The sequence below is a fragment of the Monodelphis domestica genome, chromosome 6 (assembly GCF_027887165.1).
Source record: "Monodelphis domestica isolate mMonDom1 chromosome 6, mMonDom1.pri, whole genome shotgun sequence".
NCBI lineage: Eukaryota > Metazoa > Chordata > Mammalia > Didelphimorphia > Didelphidae > Monodelphis > Monodelphis domestica.
In genome coordinates, this window is record NC_077232.1 from 255,715,196 (window position 1) to 255,728,721 (window position 13,526).

At 38.8% G+C, this 13,526-nt stretch overlaps 1 pseudogene; it reads right to left on the minus strand.

Annotated features, from left to right (window-relative positions):
* Positions 1-11,853: 11,853 nt before the first annotated feature.
* LOC100013016 (thymidylate synthase-like) lies at positions 11,854-13,123 on the minus strand (annotated as a pseudogene).
* Positions 13,124-13,526: the final 403 nt, after the last annotated feature.

Consider the following 13,526-nt stretch of genomic DNA (forward strand, 5'->3'; position numbering starts at 1 on the left):
AGGAGCACTTGTGGCATGAAAAGCAGAAGCTACCGTCTAGGGATTTAATCTTATGTCTTTTGGCAATCCCACTTCCCTTCTCACAATCCTGAGACATCTACAGCATGCTGTCATGGCCAATAACCTAGAGACCAAGTTAGTAAAAAAGTTTAACAATAATACGCCTCAGGCATTGTTGATGCCTATATGACACAACACTCATTTCTGGAGGGACTTTCTAAGGTGGAGGAGTTGCTCATGGGATTCCAGATGAGTCCTCAAAATGTGCTGCCAATAAATGGGATGATTCTATCTAATAGAGATTCCACCTAACACCTACATTTGTCTAATGCCCCACTGCTCCCTGGGGTTGACTCCTTCATCCAAACTGCTCTCAAACTAACACATTAAAATTATTCTAGAGATAAATGACCACCACATGTTTACATTTTATTTTATTCTTCAATCCCCAATCCAAACTGTTGTCTGCCTTTGCTATTAGACACTCATGTTAATAATACTTTTAGATCTTAAAAATAACAATTTGTTTAATCAGACAAAATAAAAAACAAAATGTACTCTCCCTCCTCCCCCCTCATCTTCCCCATCTCCAGATCACACTTACACCAACCCACTCAACAGCTAGGTGAAGAGTGGGCACACACTTAAAGGAACCTAGCAGGGAAATATATGGAGGAGACAACTCACGTTCAGAGGATCTAGAACATGGGCATCAATGTTATTGGTCCATTAAGGAACATCTGAAGTGCATAATGTTGCCTCTTTCTCACTATGCAACTACTGTATAGTCAGAGAATGAACAAATTTGAGTGGACAGCTCTTTTCATAAGTGTTTGTTGTTATCTGCTGCTCCCCCTTTCTAGTTGAAGTTGCAGAGGACAAGCAGATAGGGCTTTGTAGATGCTTTCTTATCCTGGTGAGCTGGCTTAAAAAGTCAACTTGAAATGTGCTGCTGTGAGTTTCATTTTAATTGGACAGCTCAGCTATCTGAATGAGAGAATGATTGGCTGTCCTGATCTGTGCATCCTAGAGGGAGGCAGTTTGATGCAATTGGAAGCCACCTATATTAAAAAGAACTGCTACTCACACTAAGACTTCACTGTTCCTAAATGTTCCTTTAAAGGTGATAGTTAAGACTTTATAAAGGCTATATTCCAGTAGAGAAGAGAGACTGTCTTATGTGAGATGTCTTGCCTTTTTTTCTGAGCTATGAAGGTTTTAGTTTGATTGCTTAAATTTGAGCTTTCTAAAAGGTGGGAGACTCACCTTTTACTTAAAAAGTTACAACTCACCAAATTTTTGTCCTTAGATGAACATTCATTACTCCATTAGACTTGTTTCCAAATGTTTGTGATTTTTCAATTTCTTTGTTTTTCCTTCTTTAGTCATGAAACATGTGTGTATGCAAATTTGGAGAGATACCCAACAAACCTCAGCTCTGAAATTTCCAACAAGGCAGTCTGTCTCTTTGGTGTCCTTGAAACTACTTCTTCAAACTTGGCATTTCTCTATTTTAAAAGATCCCACATAAAAGCTCTTTCTTTGGCTCTTTATTACATTAAACTGTTCCCACACAAGTGAAGTTTCCTTCTACTTTGTTAACAAAGGGATCCAAGTCCTCAGATCTATTACTACAAATCATTTTATCTCCCAAACTGTCCAAAATCCTTCCTAAAAGCTGTATTTCTTCATACATATATAAGTAGTGTATATTAAAATAAAATTCTTTGTCTATTCCTACTAAACATCAAAATGTGCACCCATAACAGTAGCAATATCTTACATTCTTTGACAATAAATGCAAATCTCTTCCTTTACACAAAAATATTTTACCCCTGTCCTTTTTATTCCCTTATTCTTTATGAAAAAGGTCTTAAAGACCTTTCAGATGAATGGATGAATGAAGAAAGAGTTCATTTCTTACATTTCTTTTATAATCCCCACAGAACCTGATAATGCTTTTATAGAAAGTCATCAATGATCTCCTAGCCAAACCCAATAGTCTCTTTTTTTGCTTACAAAACATTTTATTATTGCTTTTGTTTTTTAACATTACTATTATTTCTCAATTCTCAATTTCTCAATTCTATATTTCCAGTGGGAACAGAGAAATATAGTTTAGCAAAATTTACTGCCACCTTGACTGTCTGCCAGCTCATGTCTTGTCTTGTACCTGCTACCAGCCCTCTGGAATCAGGATTGATCATTTGTGTTGTTCTTACTTGTAATATATTGTTGTGTCAATTTCTTTTATCATTGTTGTATATATATTTTGCTTTTGCGTTTTGTTTTGCTTAATTTTCATGAATCAGTTCATAGACGTCTTCATCAGTCTTCCCCAATTTTTCTCAGTTCTCATTGTTACTACATCCTTCATTGATCCAGCTTCACTTCTGGCTCTCTGCACTTTTCTAGCTATGCACCAACAACCTTCTCACCCCTCCTTGTCTGTTTCCTTGTTCACAAATCCCAGGCCATTCATGTTCACTCCTCTCTTCACATTTTAGTTTCCTTTTACAAGTAAATAAAAATTTCCCATTAGAATGTAAACTCCTTGAATATAGGCACTTTCTCATCTACTTATATCTGTATTCGTAGCTTCACACAATGTCTGGCACACAGTAAGATATTAATAAATGTTCTATTTATCTATCATCTATTTTTCACTGTTTCTTATGGTACAGTAATAGTTTTTTTAAATTTTATAGTATTTTATTTGATCATTTCCATGTATTATTCATTAAAGACAAAGATCATTTTCTTTTCCTCCCCCCCACCCCCTATAGACTGGGTATCACATGTGTTCTTGATTCGAACCCATTGCCATGTTGTTCATATTTGCATTAGAGTGTTCGTTTAGAGTCTCTCCTCTGTCATGTCCCCTCAACCGCTGTAGTCAGGCAATTGCTTTTCCTCTGTGTTTCTACTCCCACAGTTTATCCTCTGCTTCTGGATAGTGTTTTTTCTTCTAGATCCCTGCAGATTGTTCAGGGACATTACACCGCCACTAATGGAGAAATCCATTACGTTCGATTATACCACAGTGTGTTTGTCTCTGTGTACAATGTTCTACAGTAATAGTTTATTATAGTAATATATAGTAATATACTACAATTCGTTCAATCATTTCCCACTTTCCAGTTTTTTTGCTAGCACAGAAGTGTTCTTTTGAAGATTTCAGTATTTATGTGACCTTTCCCTCTGTCTTTGACCTCCTTGGGATAAATGTCCTGCAGTGAGTATGAATAGTCTGCTACTTTCTCGTCTTATTTTCGAACTATTTTCCAGAATGGTTGGGCTAATTTATAGCTCCACCAAAAGTGTACTAGTGTACCTACTTTCCCGCGAACTCTGCAACATCAGCTATTTCTGCTTTTCATCATCTTTCTAAACTTCTCCCCCAATGTCAAAGAGTTGTTTTAATTTTAATTTTTCTTAGTTTTTGTGACTTGAAGCATTTTTATATTTATTATTTGCTCTTAATATAAAAATTATTTACTTATATCCTTTGAACATTTACTTGTTGAGGACTAAGCCCCTACTCTGTGTTAGTCATTGTGCTAACTGATTATAGATAGCCTTTCTTTTAGTTCTCATCCATTTAGGTAAAAATTTTTATTTGTAAAAATAAGTCCTGGTATAATAATCTACCCATAAGACTGAGTAAAAACCTGGAAAGAACCATAACATCTTTCCATCAAGCTTTTAAATCATCACTTAACCAAGAGCCCAGAGCAGCATTAAAGTTTATGCTGAGAGAGCTAAGTGGAAAAAAGGAGGCTTTTATTTATTTTATTTCTTAGAGTAAGGAGGGATAGTCTTAAAATTATTTATAGACTGATACATATTTGGATACCTACTTGTTAGGCTGCTTTAGAGATTTCATAGTGCTTCAGGGTCAAGGATTCATTTACCTTTGCAGTCTCCTGAGGAAGGTTACTCCTGTTCCCATTTACCAAGGCCATAACAGTCATGCATCAGTTAATTTAGGGTTGAAAGGTACTGCCTTTGTGCTGGAAACAACTGACTTCAACTCCTCTGGAACCTCATAGTCATAAGATATAAGATTCTATAACCTGTTAGTCTAACAAGGCCCAGAGGGAGGCAAGATATGTGACTTATCATCTCTCATTTGAATTTGGTTATTCTTTTTATGACACTGAATGGCTTTACCATGATTTTTTAAAGAGTAATAGTAAAAGGTTTTGTGCTTTCCCAGCACATTCTTCTGCCATGGTTCCTACAGCCTCACAATGACCCATTTGAAATTCTTTTTCTGAGATGATATTCCCTGAAAATCTCTAGTTAAATGTTTTTGTCTTGTAAATAAGTACAAAAACATGATCGTTCCACATTATTTTAGCCAGTTCACTCTTCCTTAAAATAAAAAAAGATTTTCTCTTCATTGGGAATAAAGTTTTACTCAGCTTGTCTAAGTTCTCACAGATGTATTTTTTTTTCTACCAGCCAACCAGAAGATGGACTCACTTAAAGAAAATGACATTTAAGTAGTACAGACAGATGTTCTAAAATTTCCAAATATGACCAGGAGTACTGGGCCAGGAGCTATATTCTGTGAAGGTACATGGGAGGTCTTGTATATGAGAAAGACTTAAAACAAGACCAACTCACACTTAACAGGTACTAGCTCATGAAAACTTCATTGTCAGCTGTTGGCATTTAGCTACTCCCTTATTGAAGATGAGCTTTCTTTCTTTCTTTCTTTCTTTCTTTCTTTCTTTCTTTCTTTCTTTCTTTCTTTCTTTCTTTCTTTCTTTCTTTCTTTCTTTCTTTCTTTCTTTCTTTCTTTCTTTCTTTCTTTCTTTCTTTCTTTCTTTCTCTCTCTCTTCTTTCTTTCTTTCTTTCTTTCTTTCTTTCTTTCTTTCTTTCTTTCTTTCTTTCTTTCTTTCTTTCTTTCTTTCTTTCTTTCTTTCTTTCTTTCTTTCTTTCTTTCTTTCTTTCTTTCTTTCCTTCTTCCTTTCTTTCCTTCTTCCTTTCTTTCCTTCTTTCTTCCTATCTTCCTTTCTTTATTCTTCCCCTCTCTCTCTTTCTCGTTTTAGTCTATCATCCATCTACCTACCTACCTATCATCTTTCTATCTATCCACTTATTTATCTACCTACATAACTACCTATGCATTTATCTATCAGTAATTGTCCAGCAGGCTGTATGGCACTTTGGAGAAATCATAAAAAAAGATGTGGGAGGGGCAAAAAATATTTCAGTCTTCACCCACAAAGATATTCATAAATTTGGGGAACCTAAGAAAAAGAGAAGAAGTAATAGCAGTGAAAAATCAATAGTTATTGTTATAGAGTTGAGTCCTGGGCTGGCTAATACAAAAATGAAATGATGTCACACTATGGAAGTTCTGGGAGAGTTGATGGTACTCATTACTCCCCATGGCAGGGTCTCATTGTAGCAATAAATAAAATAAATATTAATTCACATAGAAGAAATAGGGAACAAAGGAGTTAGAGTGATATATTTTCTTAACCCTTACCTTCAGTCTTAGTATAAATTCTAAGAAATAAAAGCATCAAGAGCTGGGCAATAGAGCTCACTGAAGCAACTTGTCCAGGGTCCCATAGGAAGTGTTTGGGGCCAGAACTGAACTCAGGTCCTCCTGACTCCAGACCTGGAGTTCTATCCACTAAACCAACTAGATGCCCTGAAGGTGGTGTATTTGTAACAATAATAAGTAGTACTGGCTGATCAGCTGATACAGCCATCTTCTCACTGTATTTGAAGCATGTCATCCTCTTGCTTAGTTGCAGATTTAATAATTTGTCCATGTTAAGGGGAAGGAGTAGGGATATGGACAGTGTAGGTACTAGCCAGTGGGAACTCAATCCTAGGATCATGTATGGTGTACTTTGTCGGCTGCATACTCATGTGGAGTTTGGTGAGTCTTTTTCTACAGGATTCATAATAGAAAGCAGTTCAAAGCACACCCAGATATTCTATGACTTTATTATCTGTTTGCCAGAGCTAATTTCAAATCTGACCTCAAACACTTATTCCCTATATGACCCTGAGCAAGTCACTTAACCTCTGTTGCTTATTTTAATCCATTGGGAAAAGGGATAGCAAACCACTCCAGTGTCTTTACCAAGAAAATCTCAGAGGCTGTATTGGTGTGATATAGTCCACTGGGTCACAAGAAGTTGGATCCACCTGAACAACAACAATAACGAGCAATATTTCTGTCTCTGTAGTATTTATCCCACCTTGATCCTAGGTGTATGAGTATCAGAGACAGAGTAATCTTGTGAACTTAGAAATATTATAAAAGACACCAGAAATTCATTTGACAGGAATCCATAGCAAAGCATGCCAGTCATGGTAGACTAGTGAGTCAACAAAATATAATCCTGCGGATTCACTTACTTAGGGACAGCTAGGTGGCTCAGTGGATAGGGAGCCAGACCTAGAGAAGGGGGGTCCTAGGTTCAAATCTGATCTCAAACATTTCCTAGCAGTGTGACCCTGGGCAAGTCACTTAAACCCCATTACATTGCCTAGCCCATGCTGATCTTTGACCTGGGAATCAACACCTAGTGTTGATTCTACGATGGAAGGCAAAGTTAAAAAAAAATTAAGATTGACTCACTTGATTCAGGCCAGTTGTAGATTGACTAGGCAATTAAGATACCAAGCAAGGGGATGAATCAATTAAAAAATGAACTCGGTAGCAGCTGGGTGGTTCAGTGGATTGAGAGCCTGGTCCAGAGATGGGAGGTCTTGGGTTCAAATCTGACCTCAGACACTTCCCAGCTGTGTGACCCTGGGCAAGTCACATTGCCTAGCCCTTACTTCTCTTCTGCCTTAGACCCAATAATAGTATTGATTCTAAGATGAAAGGTAAGGGTTTAAAAAAATGAACTCAGTGGGAGAAATACAATGGAGTTTCCATTTCAAGTGTGAATTCACTATTTCCAGGGACCATGTTGGAAGAGAAGTGTGTCCTTGTTTCAAAGACTTTTTAGTACTTTAGGTCTATGAAATGTTAACTTGATGAATGACATTGGGAGGATTACATTGGATAGAGGTTCACGAGTATTATAGAAGAACTCCACAATCCCTTGGTTATCTCCTCATGACCCTATTGCTCTATAGACCCAACCATCACTCCCAGTGTATGTTGGAAAGGAAATCTAGAGTTTACTTGTGCCTAAAAGGCAAGATAGGGAGCACTGGAGCTAGAGGCGGGAAGAACTGAATCCAAATCCAGCCCCAAGTATTTACTAGTTGTGTGATCCTGAACAAGTCATTTAACATCTGTTTGCCCCAGTTTCCTTAACTGTAAATGTGGATAATGATAGTACCTACCTTACAAGATTATTAAGGGGACCAATTAGGATAATGTTTGTAAAACACTTAGCACTGGCAAAAAGTGTATTCCCTTCTCCTTCACCCATTTAAGAAAATTCTGTTACAAGAAGGTAATTTTGACCCACCTAAGGTAGATTTTAAAGAAACGGTATTTTATACAATCTTCCAAGTAGACCACATGATCTTTTTTATCCTCTTCATTCAAAATATCTGATAATCTCACTAAATCTCTTCTCTAAATAATTAAACATTTATCTAAATTGCTAAAGACTCCTTGGAGAGTGTTTCTGACAGACCATGTGTAGAAAATAACATTAAGCAAAAAGATACATTCTGTAAATGAATCTGAACTATCTTAGCCAAAAAACACATGGAAAAATGACAATTTTCATTGGAATCGCTTTGGTAATGTTAAGCAGTTCCTGGGTCATGTAAAATGGCCTGACCACAAGTTTTCCATAAACTTCATAAGCAGGATGATCTTGGCTCAAATAGCAGCATTGGGTTTGTCACCAAAGTCCCTTTTGTCAACATACTACAAGGTCACAAAAGGCCAAGTTCAAGGAGACTGACAGAAAAATTACAAACTTCATTGCCAAGAGATTTAAATACAAATATGCTGAAGTGCTAAACCTGTGAAAAGGAGCTTCTCACATGAAACTGAACACTTTTAAAACAAGTCTGTACTGATTTCCATCCCCAGATTTGAAAATAGCATCACAAGATTTTCCAAGACCTTATTTTTATGGTTCCTTTTCAAGACGCTGAAATACACCATTTCCTCTCCATGTGTTTCTTATCCTCTCTGAGACCAAAAACTGTGTCTCTGCCTGGTGTTTGCGTTTAACGATGCCTGTACATTCTTAGGACATTTTTCTCTTGAAAGTTTAAATCACACTAGTTGTTTCAATGCCTAGCTCTACTTTGTACCATTGCTTACAAAAGGAAAGAGAAATACACACCTTTGAATTGATGATAGGAAGGCTCAGGCTCCTCTTTCACCCCAGATGAAGTCAACTATTTTCAGAGGTTTGTCTTTCTGTCCCAGACTTTCAAAATAAGAAACTATTTTAGAAGTCTGCATCTCAAAGATGCGCAGATTCTCTCGGTCAACATGAAAGACAGCCAGTCACTTTCTCACTAGAATGGAGATGTCTATGAAATTGAGTGAAGGAGCTTTTGGGGTGATGTGAGAAATGTTCATTCTTGCTCAGCATTTCCAAATCTAGGATTGGGGATTAGGAATCCCAGTTCCTATTCCTGGACCCATTCCTACCAAATGACTTTTTCATTCCTTCATTTGTATCGTCATATCTACTATAAAGTACTTGGCTATTGAGAATAAGGGACTGGACCTTTGAGCTCTCTTAATTTAGGGAATTCCTAAGCCAGTAAGCTCCCTCTACATGTGCGTCCCTTTTCTGCGAATTAATCTAGTAGAGTTAACTAGAACACCAAGTTAAGTGATTTGCTCAGAGCTGCATAGTCAGGACATGTGAGAAGCAGGATCTGAACTTTCATCTTCCTGACTTTAAGCCAATTCTTATTTTTTTCTACCCACGCTGCCTTTGATAAGAATGTTATTAATTCTAGCACTAATTAAATCATAAACCAGCTTCCTTTTCCTATTAGGTATTTTGCTGCCTTTCTCTGACACCAGGATATCTATACAATATTTGATAAAGGTAGCCATCTCACAGAATACGAGCCCAGATTCCATGGTTCTTTTGGGTAAAGGATATTTGTGACGCATCAGTTTCTGATTGGTCCCTAGATTTTCTTGACTAGAATTACATCAAAAGGGATTGGCTACTGAGCCAGGAGGAGCTATCCACTTGATAGATTTAAAAGGGACTGATGTGAAAAGTTTTGCCTTCCTCTTTTTGAGCTTGTCACTTAGGACTTTGCCAGTTCTCTCTTGGACTTCCAGAAAATGGAGTGAGTGGGAAAGAAATACTTCCCCTTTTCCTTGCCAGTGGCTATGCCAGATAAGCATATGGCAGTAAACATATGGGTTTGGCCATGAAAGCTTGAGACCAGACCTCTAGCCCTTGGCTGCCTCTTTTGTTTGGATTGCTTTTCCTGAGCATGTCATGAAAAGTGAATTTGAGAAGTGGTTATTTTCACTCATTAGTAACTGGGATTTTGAGAGATTGGGAGCTTTTGAGTTGGAGAAGACTGCCCAACTCAGATACTTCTTATAACTACACTGCTGTACTGGGGAAGATGTAACACTGGCCAAGAGCAACTTCCAGGAGGATGCTGCAGATAGATGTAAAGAGTGAACCAGTCTAAGCTAGCTCACGGGGAGCTCCAGAACCATAAGTTGCACAGATCATTTGTTAATACACGATGATGAGTGTTTTCTGTTGTCATTTCTTTTGAGGGAGAAGAAATAGTCTTCTCATGTCAGCATTTCAATGATTGTTAACTGATCTTTATTAGTTGGGCACCTAATAAATGCTTTTTGACTGCTCAGATGATTTATTAAAACTGATTCCAACTTTGTGGCTCACTATTATTTCTACTAAATTGTATTGTTACTTTTTGTGTCTAAAAATCCAAAGAGGGAGCTGACTTGAGGGTAAAGATGATAATTTCAGTTTTATTCATTTTGTCTTGAAATAACAATAAAACACCCAATATTTACCACCAGTTATAGATGTGAAACAGAAGGTAAAAGCTAGAGATGCATATTATCAAAGATCAAGTTAGATGGCCACTAAAGTTACTTCTAAGTCTGAAATTCTATGATTTGAATATATTCCATACAGAAAATTGATGTGATAAAGCTACTTGATGGAGAATGGAAAGAACTGACTCTGAACATAGCTCTCCTTTGTTTTGGTCACAACAGCAGTTAGATCAAAGAGTTTTAAGGTCCCTTCCAACTCTGATATTCTAGAATTCTAGAAAATTCTATAATTCTATGAGTAATCTCTACTAATGAATATTATATATTCATTGTTATGAATATGAATATTGTTGTATATGTATATATATGAATATATGTATATGAATGTTATATATGTATATATAACAAATCATCAATAAGAAAGAATGAAACCATAATGAAAAAATAAAATATAGATTGGAGTATGGCTTAGCAGTATGATAATTAAGGTAGTGCAACCCAAACTTTTTCTTAGGGTGTTGGCATCTGCGAGGCATGATTCTTTCCTGTGATCCATGAGCCCTACGTGGTGTGACACCACTACTAAATGTCCTTCCCCTTTAAGAGCACTTTATTCCCACATCTGATCCCCTCAAGTGCCAACACCTGTCTCCATCTTGTCCTTTTGTCTTTTTCTTGAGGTGTGAGGAATCTACAGGTTGAGGGTAACTGATAAGCCTCAAACTCATCAGTGGTTTGAGAGGATGTCTAGTCCAATCATGCAAAGACTTCCCCTGGAGGGATAGGCAGATCAGAACAATTTGTTCCAATGGCCATGAAGGATGCTTGGTCAGAAATTAAAGCTTGGTCAGACATCAAAGATGCCAAGGTCATCCAGTGCATCTTGAGTCACTGTCAGTCATCCTGACTTTTGTCTTGCCACTAGACTGTGATGACTCTGGAAGAGAAAGTTGAGCCAAGGACTCTGTGAGACTCTGCTCCACTTAAATCCAATTTATGAGCAAGTCGTAATGCCATTGGTCCTCTTTGAAATGAAGGACAAATAGGTGGGCTCATACTCAGAGAGAGAAATGAAAAACAGAGGAGAAATCCAGAGGTCCCAGTCTGATCCATGCATGACATGTTCATCTAGATAGCACATGGGTTTGAAGTTCCTATAATTCACAGGAAGTCCCAGAGAGAATTAAAGACATGGCATACTTTCCAGAGAAAGGAAGAGGGATGGCATCAGAAGTAAAAAATCAATTATTTTCAGATATGATGAGTAGATAGCTCAGTAAACTCAATAGCCAATTGAACATAACAGAGCTTTGACATTGCACTGCCCTGTCTGGGGAGGGGAAGAAAAGAGATACATGGAACCTAACAAGAAGCCTTTGGAAAGGACCATGTGTCACAGAACAAATGTGTCACTGGAAAGAAATCAGCTTCAAGTACAGCATATTTGGCCCTGAAAGTGAACCTAGTCTAGTCAGGCTCTATGAGGTGAGCTCTAGCCACAGATGAAGGGATGGGAATATGGGTGGGAGCTCTTGATTACATCCTTTACATAAATATAGACAAAATAGATATTAGCTAACAGCAATGGAATAAGGAAAAGACCAGCAGCTGGGAGTGGGGAGTGACTATGAAAAACTTCATTCAGAAGGTGGCACTTAATCTAAAATTTGAAGGGAACCAGAAAGGAATTCTGATAGATAGAAATGAGGAGGGAATATATTCCAGGCATGAAGGATATCCAGAAAAAAGGCACAGAGGTGAGAGATGATAAGATGCCTATGAGGAATAAGGCAAGCGATTATTATCTGTAGCAAAGTAGTCATACCCAGAGGCTTTTTAGACCAATAAAAATATCACTGATCCAGACATTTTACAAATTGCGTTCAAAGACAGAAGCACTCATTTTTCCCCCCACAGGAAGAGAACAGCTTTATTTTAATATATACAAAAGTGTGTGTGTGCAGGGAACATGAGCCGGGAGGGTCGCTTGTGTCACGGGGCGTCTCTTTACTCCCAACCCCTTCTCGTGTCTTCTTTATAACCTGAACTACATCCCACCGGCTGGAACAAGTGTGCTGTGCAGGGCTAAGGTTAGATGGCATTCTGGGAAAGAGGAGGGGGTTTTCAGCCAGGCCGGAGGGCTTCACATCGCCAATGGTCGGGTGAGGGTTGAAGCCTTCAATCAGGAAGTCCTCAGCCTTGAAGTCGTTGATAAATCTTTCTTTCTGAATCTTTCTGAAGAATCTTGAGCTTGGGAAAAGGCCTTGGTTCTCGCTGAAGCTGAATTTTTAGTGGCTCAATATGATTCTCATATACATGAGCATCTCCCAGAGAGTGTACAAAATCACCTGGCTTCAGGCCTGTGATGTGAGCAATCATGTAGGTGAGCAGGGAGTAACTGGCAATGGTGAACGGCACCCCAAGGCCCATATCTCCGGATCGCTGCTATAGCTGACAGGAAAACTCACCATTTGCTACGTAGAACTGACAGAGAGCGTGGCACAGAGGCAAGGCCATGAGAGGAAGATCTTTTGGACTCCAAGCACACATAATGATCCTTCTGTCATCAGGGTTGGTTTTGATTTTGTCGATGACTTTTTGTAGCAGACCCACTCCTTGCCCAGAATAATCTGTGTTCATCTCTTTGTATTCTGCCCCAAAATGTCTCCACTGGAAGGCACACACTGGTCCCAAACCTCCTTCTTCTCTGAGTGAAGCCCAGATTGTCCAAAAGTTCACGTGACCCATTGGCATCCCAGATCGTCATCCCCTTGGCGGAGAGCTCCTTACCATTTGTGCAACCCCTAATAAACCACAGCAGTTCCTCCAGGACACCCTACCAGAACACACGCTTAGTTGTCAGCAAAGGAAATTCACCTTGCAGGTTGTAGAGGTTTTGCATGCCGAACACAGACAGGGTGCCGGTGCCGGTGCTGGTGCGGTGTTCTTCTTGGAGCTATACTGGAGGATGTGTGCGATTTGCAGCAGATACTGCTTCTCCCCGTGCATCTGGAGCGGGAGGCTGGGGTTAGGGCTGGGGTCGCTCTCCGGGATGGCGACAGAGGCAGAGGAGGCTGCGGCTGCATCATTCTGGGGCTTAGCTCTCGGTTCTGGAACCCGCTGGTTCCTCGGCGAGGAATCTAAGGCAGGCATGGCTGCTGCGCGGGATAAAAGACCTAGTGAAGGAAGGATCAGGGTCCACTTGTTGGCGCCTTTCGACAGCAGCACATATTGAGAAAGTCAGCATGAGGTCGTAGAAAGATCCTTGGTTGGTCTGTGGAGCCTCTAAGAACCTTTCCTGAATAAGATCAAGGATATTGGTCTGCAATTTATTCCCCACAGCCCCTGGGCAAGCCATTTTACCTTTTGGGGCCTCAGTTTCCCTGTCTGAGAAATAAGGGCATTAGATTTGATATTTCAAGTTCCTTTTGGCTCTAAAAAAACGACAGAGTAAATTTTCCCTGGTTTGATTTCTTTTGTGGAGGAAGGATGCAGACCAGTGATTTTATTCATCCTGTATCATGATTATCACCAACAGCAGTAAAACTTTGCTTTT